Raw genomic sequence first — 6,635 nt, forward strand, 5'->3', positions numbered from 1 at the left:
GAACCAATTAGCTACTTGGGCCAGTTTTTTTTGTTTTAGTTTTTGGGCCTTGGTTATTTTGTTTGGGCCCGATCTTATTTTGTTTTGCTTGGGCCGGTCCATATTAGTTTAAACTGTTTTGGGCCAGTTCTATTTGTTTTGTTTGGTCCGGTTTGGTTTAAAGTTTTTGGGCCAGTTTAATTTAGGTTGTATGGGCCAAAACTAATTAGTTTTCTTTGGGCCGGTTTCTAATTTTATGTGGGTTGGTCCTTATGACCCCAATTGGGTCAGGTTGAATAATAAGTTGGTTTAGACTTTTGGGGCCGGGTTTTAAGGTTTGGGCTTGGCCAGTTGGGTCCGAACCATTACCTTGGTCATGAGCCCATGAGCCATGCACCTTTGACCTTAGCCATGAACCATGGCTATGACCCTGAACCTGTCGAACATGGAAACGACAGTTTGACTTTGATCGTTGACTTTGACCATGATGTGTTGACTTTGACTTTGACTTTGACCATGATGTGTTGACTTTGACTTTGACCATTGACCGTTAACTGTTGACTTTGATTTTTTGACCTTTGACCGTTGACTGTAGAATGTTGACTTTTTCCAGTTTTTCACATATTTAAGAATATGGACAAATGTAGTAATAAAATATTGTCGAACATTATATAACGTTGTTTGTCATTATCTAATTAAGATTTGACGTTGATATTGTGACATTATATAATATGTTGGGATATATATATTAAATGCAATAGTTTTGGAGAAATAAATGTATAAATGCTCCATTATTTTATATGTGAGATTCTACTATGAGGTCATATAGTATGTGTGGATTTTTTCCCACGGGATTATGGCTTAGTGCAATAATATATTGGCACGCGAAAGAATGAAAATGGTTATGAGATATATTGAGATATTTCTAAATATTGTGGCTTAGTGCAATACGGTAATTGACATGCACGTGATATAGTGGAATGATTATGAGTCATAAATGTATGACACTTGAATAAATTTCGTAACGAAAATCCTAAAACCTAGCTACCACAACTCATGTGATTTGGCCCTTCTGGCGTTTCAGTGAATCTGAATGGCCTTTGGGTGTAAGTAATGTGATTGGCCCTTCTGGCGTTTCAGTGAATCTGAATGGCCTTCGGGCGTAAATAATGTGATTGGCCCTTCTGGCGTTTCAGTAAATCTGAATGACCCTTCTGGCGTAGCCGAATAGTGGTTTGATTATTCCGTTCGCAAATATTGGAACGAGACGCGCGATATTTTATGCCGAATAGTGGCAGTACTTGCATAATGGCTTCCATGTGAGGGTTACCTGGTGTGCGGCATCTCGCTCAGGGTAGTTACGCACGGAGTGGTTCATTATGTAAGGGGAGGCATGTGGATGTACATGTTCGGCGTTGGAAAGCGATTGGGGTAGCCAGGGAAACTAGGTAAGACATAGATACGACGTGAATTTTAGAGACACATAAAGAAAACCTTAAATAATATAATTATGGTAATATGTTGGTTATTTGTTTAGTTATAACCTAAGGCGCCTCGATGGAGGAACTACATGCCTTATTTATGATGCGTATAGTTTGTGGTGTGGTTAGTGGGAAGTTAAGGCGCCTCAGTGGAGGAACTACCTGCCTAGATTATTGTACTTAAAGATGATGTATTAGTCGTGGAAAGTTAAGGCGCCTCGTGGAGGAACTAACTGCCTTATAGATTGTGTATATATATGTATACGTATATGTTTTATTTTAGAGCTACTCACACCAGCATTTTTATAATGCTGACCCGATTTGCAAGTTTGCTTATCGGTGTGTTCATTAAATGAACATAGCCGATAAGTCTTGACAGGTTTAGTGTGGAAGAAGATTGGTTGCTGCTTGTGGATTGCGTTAGCATCGCATTTCAAGATAGGCTTTGTTTTCCTTTGAGGTGATATAGATTTTCAGTTGAGATAAGGTTATTTGTATTTTCATTTGTTAATTTTTGTAATAAAGATGACTTTTGTTTAAGATAAAATTTTTATTGGTTTTTAATTATCCGCATATTTAAAACTGTTTATGGGTTTTTGGAAGTGGAGAGTGCGTCACACCTCGAGATCGAAGAGTCGGGAACAAATAATGTTTTTCTGAATTCTGTCGAAATTCAGGGTGTGACACCTCTCAGCCAATTTCATTTCCATTTTAGGACAAAGAATAGTTTTCCAATTCTTGCACTCCATCCTCCGGTCTGATGCCATTTTCATCATCTTCATGTGAATTTCATCTAACATGGCTATGATGGGCAGATGACACTCTTTGTCTAACCAGCTATTGAAATACTCCGCCAAAGAAGAGCACATCTCACCATACCGGGCGCCACAGAAGTATGCATTAGCCTAATTATCATAAGGTGCCCTAGATAGAAAATTAGATAACGCACCTCCACCTATATCCAACAATTCAACCATGTGCTCCTGAAACTCCTCATGCGTGGAAGCATAAGCACATTTCTTGAATAAGCCCACCAACACTTTCGAACACACCACATGTCTTTGAGCTGTTCTAAGGTCATTCTCTATGTGCCACAAGCAGAAACTATGATATGAACCAGGAAATACAAGATGAATGTTCACAAGCAAACCATGATGTCTATCACTCAAAAAGGTATACCTTCTCTCATACCCAAAAGCCTTCTTAAACATATCGAGAAACCAAAACCAATTGGATTCATTTTCAATATAAACAACACTAACAGCAAGATGGAATAATCCTACAAAATAATAGAAAATAACAAAATATAAGATAGCTGAAAAGGTATGAACAGTACATGTTCATACTTAAAATAAATATGAACAATGACTGTTCATACCCACAACAGATATGAATAATGACTGTTCATACCTATTGGAGTATGAACACTCATTGTTCATACCTTTAAGCAGATATGGACAATACATGTTCAATGGAAAAACATACAAGTAATATTAGGGGGACACCTTGATCTCCATATTTGGAAGTATCAGCCAACAAGCACCTTTTATACTCTGATCTCGAGACGGTTCCATCTAAATACACCATCGCTTAAGAGTATTTAAAACCATTAATACTCGATTCAAAAATAACAAACACCCTCTCAAACTTCCCACTCTCTTCATTCAACTGAAGATCAACACAATTCCCATGATCTCTTCTCTTCAACTATTTCGTATACCACAAAAGTTCATTATAGGATAAAGCAACATCACCATACAACTCTGTCAATACCAACTTCTTGCCTACATAACTTATATATTTAGAAATCTTAAGCCCATACTCACGACTGTAAAAGGAAGTAATATCTCCCAATGACAAAGATGATTTATCTCTAGCAAAATCCAAAATGTGAGTCATTACAAGATAAGAAGTGAGAGGAGGATGGATGTAGTCTTTAAATGCAAAACCACAAGTGTGTATGAGATTAATCTTTTTAATTTCAAAACTTTCATATGTATTGCAAGAGTGTATACACTATTCACAGTTTCCCTCCTTCTTATTCTCACAAACCGCGGTCACTCTAAACTCGTCATTCTTGATTAATTTATATTTGTAACCGCTGACTATCGAATACTCTATCAATTTACAGTGAAACTCAGGCGCACCTAAAGCAAATCGCTGCCAAACACCATCATCAAAGTTTCTTGCCCAAAAATCAGACTTGTAAGGTTTACGAACAACAACCACACCACTACCACCACCACCACCAACTGAAGAACTTGATGAACTTGAAGAACTTGCAGAAATAGAACTACTAGAGGTAATCAACGAAGTCACATAAACAACCACTTTGATCTCAACAATTGTAATGGTTATTCACATAACAAATATGTAATTGTTCATAACAAAAATCAAAATCAAAAACTAAAGTTCAATTAAGAAAAGTACATAAAATAGCGTTTTCAAAACAAACATGATACAAACAAATTATATCTCAACATCATAGATCTGATCTAAAAAATGAACAAACAAAACATGATATAAAAACTAACATTTTTAGACATCATTACAACACATAATAGCATTGCTATAAACAATAGATGATTTCAAAACAAAATCAATATAAGATTTCAAATTGTTATAAACATACAGGTTATAAATACAAAGTTTGAATAAACCTTTTTAGACGGCAAGAAAAAGAAGATATGGATTGAAACCTTCAGTTGAGGAAATCACTCGATTTTCAGTTGAGGAAGAAGAAGTAATCGATTGAAATCTTCCTAAAACCAGAGCGCGTTGTTGATTTCTAATTTTGAAAACATCTTTCATTTATATATTAACACACAAAAGGGTAAAAGTGGTATTTAATAAAATTATAATGGACCGGGCCAACTTAATTTGTCCTTGAGGGTTATTCAAATTAAAAAAACCGGGTTTGTGAGTTGTTTCAATGATGTAAATGGTTTTGAGAGTGATTATCACAAAACCCTATCCTCTAGAGTTATTTTGAATCAAAATTGGGCCTTTTCTTGTAACTAAATTTCATATGTTACAAGTTCCATAAGTAACTTGCCATTATCTACACCTCATAAAATATGTTATATTCCTTAAATAACTTAAACGAAATCTAAGATATCTTCAACAAGTTGCATAGATCTACTAACTAAATTCATTACTCAAACTATCCGTTATTATCGCTATTGACCCCTGCAAAATCCTATAAGGGCATAAAATCTAGGTGCCCAATAAATATCATCTGGTAACTAATCATTTTATTGAAATAATAATAATAATAAATGCATTGGAAAAGCATTAGGTATCCCTAATATTTATAGAAGGGTCGGGTACATTTGCTTCCTTTAACTATTATAATTTCTCTTAACTATTTCATGCATATCAATTTAACTAGAAAATATGATTTATTAATCAGCAGATAATGATCAAAGAATGAGAGAAACAACTAAAAAAAAAAAAAAAAAAAACCACTCTAAACTGACAACAGTGATATATAGAGCCATTAAGTTCTTTGTTGGTGGTTATTGCCATAGTGATTATTTCTTTTCTTTTTTTAGTAAACTCTAAGTGATTTCTCTATGATGTCGGATCAGCATCCTTATTCTCTTAATTTGCTAGACATAAATATTGTGCCGCCTAGAGATTATTAAGTGAGAGAGAGTCGAGAGAGATGAATATGATTATCACTTTACCATATTCAGTAATGAAAAAGTGGAATTACATCATCAAAAAAATTCTCCTTAATAATTATAATTATAAAGCCGGTGAAAGCAAAGGGGAGCCAAGTAGCGCAATGTTTTTGTCGTTGTTCACCAAATCTACACATTGGTTCCAAAAACTATGAGCCCACTTAATATCTTCTTCATTCTCCAGATGCGTAACAAGGTGGCTCCAACATTTCTTTGGATTTGAAACTATAATTTCTTGGCAACAACTGACACTACCGTTCAAACTCCTTGCAGCTAAATTTATGTCCATTTCATTTCCACATTGGTCACTAATATGACAATCTTTATCCACAGCAGATGTGATTGTCAACCCCACCATAACAAATAGTAGTCCAAAAATTACTTTTGTACATTGAAAGCTATCCATGATGTATCTCTTTATCTATGTCTCTTCTTTTGTTAGTTAAGTTGATGTACAGTTGTGTTACAATGAGTAGACTTTCCTAGCAATATATAGAGAGGAAATATATGCAATGAAACATATAAAGCGTTTCGTAATTAGTTCCATTATTAATTTGTTCGGATAATAATTGATTTTCATATAACACAATTAACACCCATCCCCACAATTACCCTAGTTGTCTGTGTTACTTTAATTGGTAGTTTCTTAAAAATTATTAATTATTACTCTCCGTCTTCAATTCAATGACTTCAGGAAATAAGTTTCACTATTGGAAAATAACTTATTTTCTCTTGACATGTTACATACTTACACCAATATATCAGTTCATTTTAGATCATTTGTAATTGAAAACTTAGGATTATATGATTTGGAATTTTAATCAGAAACATACAATATATCAAGAAGCAAAAAATTTGAACTTTAGACGATTGACTTATGTACTGTCATTTTGCCTATCTACCAAAAAAAAAAAGTGATTTTGCCATCTACGAATTTACTTCCTATGCTAATAAATTTGTGCCATGACAATTTCCTTATATCTGCTTGGTTTTATAAGGTTCAAACTCGATGGAGCATTTTAACTCTTGAACTTTAGTTGCAACTTTCCATTTAACTTGTAGATAATTGAAAATATGTAGATATTCGTAGGAAACTCTTCTATTGGCTTTGAAATTTTAGACTTTCTTGAGTGAAATTTACCCATAAGGAAAAATTTCCCATTAGCAAAGTCAACTTTCATGCCTGACCATGTGGACTTTCCAAAAGTAATCTAAATTTATGTTAAAGGTTGCATGGTGTCATTGAGAATTTTAAATGAACTTCCTAGATGACTAATTCCATTGAGGCTATTTGTTAAAGCAAGTATATTCCTTTGTCATTATGTTGGAGCTGACCAATTGCATTGTATGCAGAGACTGCCATAAACGCTCTCGAACTCCTTAGATGTAAAATGGTTGTCGTTATCTGTTGCAGGCACTGCAGGTATGCCGAATCAATAGATAATGTCTTTCCAAATAAATCTTGTGTCTTTGATAAATGTAAAATGAA

Source organism: Coptis chinensis, chromosome 2, assembly GCF_015680905.1.
Source record: "Coptis chinensis isolate HL-2020 chromosome 2, ASM1568090v1, whole genome shotgun sequence".
In the NCBI taxonomy this organism is placed as follows: domain Eukaryota; kingdom Viridiplantae; phylum Streptophyta; class Magnoliopsida; order Ranunculales; family Ranunculaceae; genus Coptis; species Coptis chinensis.